A 1,585-nucleotide genomic window follows, 5' to 3' on the forward strand; every position below is an offset into this window, starting at 1 on the left:
ATCGAGCTACAATTACATGCATCGATTCAAAAGGCTACAAAAAAAAATCTATCTTATAATAAATCACAAAAACGTACATTCGTATCGATCTGCACTATAATGGAGTAAACTAAATCCAAATCAAGCCCAAAAAAAAATACACGATCAATCACAAAACGTCGAAATCAGATCGGAATGATCAATTGAATCAACAAAACAGATAGATCTACAAGAATTATTCGATAATTCCAACGAACATTATTACCTTGGTTTAAAACCAAACTGAGAGATAGACAGAAACTAGATCTGGATAAGAGAAACAGCTCTCTTGTTTCCCTCTCTGATCCAATCTGTAATGACTGAACAAAAAGAGAAGAAGCTCTGAGTTTGGGAGGAACTAATTCAAAAGAAAAAATAACAGAGTTAAAACGGCGGATCTCGAGATAGGGAGAGAGAGAGAGAGCTCAGGGGATTAGTGCAGAGGTGAAAGAAATATAAAAACAGAGGAGGAGGAACACAAGAGGGAAGAGATGATTATGGTGTTTTGTCTAATTTGACCTCACTGTTTCGCATATATTACGTGTTGGTGCCCTTTGTTTTTGGGTTTGGGGTTAGATTTTATTTTTACGGAAAAGAGTTGGTTTTAAGGTCGTACCTGTGGAAAAGTAAGAATCAACTTGTCTGTTTCAACTTTACATGTTTTTTCAACTAAACACACACAATTTGGAACTCTATAATCTCAAAAGAGAAAAGAGGAAAATGTCATTTAGTTAACGAACTTTCAAATTTTCTGTTATTTATAGTACGAATTTTCTATACCGTTATGAATTTCTCGTTAACTTAATTTTAATAACATCATCTTTCGTTAACCGAACCAAAATAAACATAATATCCTTAATTCTGTTAACAGAGCAGCTAATACATCATTAATCCATCTCTATTAGTGAAAAGTGACGTCGTTTGGCTAAAACGTAATCTCCAAATCGTGATAAATTCCAAATTCCGAAAATCAAATGATGAGTCTGAAGAGGTCGAAGACCCTGAAGCAAGCAAGTATAAAGATTGGGATGATGAGGAAGATGGTGAGTGGGAGGCACCCATGGTTTCCAACCCCAAGTGTGAGGCAGCACCTAGATGTGGCGAATGGAAGCGACCAATATAGAGGAACCCTGCTTACAAGGGAAAATGGAGCTTACCTCCCATAGGTAACCCATTTTACAAGGGAATCTGGAAACCCAGAGACATACCAAACCCTAACTACTTTGAGCTTGACAGACCGACTGCAAACCTATTGCAGCCATTGGTATTGAGATTTGGACAATGTAAGATGGCAGTGGTTGACAACGGTTAATAGTAATAGCAGCAGACTCATTTGAAAACACTTGAAGTAGAATTAGCTCTTAAATACAAAAATGGACAGACTACCAAGAGAGGAACTTATAAGCAGCACACCTAGGCACAAATCACTTTACACAATCTTTATGGTGTCTCTGCCATCATACATCTTCTCTGGCCTCTTGGAGAAATGACATGAAATCCCATGTGTTTATTTCAGATATTTTCCATGTATGATACTTCTAGGTGTTTATGAAAAATATTCGAAGAG

Source organism: Capsella rubella, unplaced genomic scaffold (genome assembly GCF_000375325.1).
Source record: "Capsella rubella cultivar Monte Gargano unplaced genomic scaffold, Caprub1_0 scaffold_117, whole genome shotgun sequence".
Classification (NCBI taxonomy): Eukaryota; Viridiplantae; Streptophyta; class Magnoliopsida; order Brassicales; family Brassicaceae; genus Capsella; species Capsella rubella.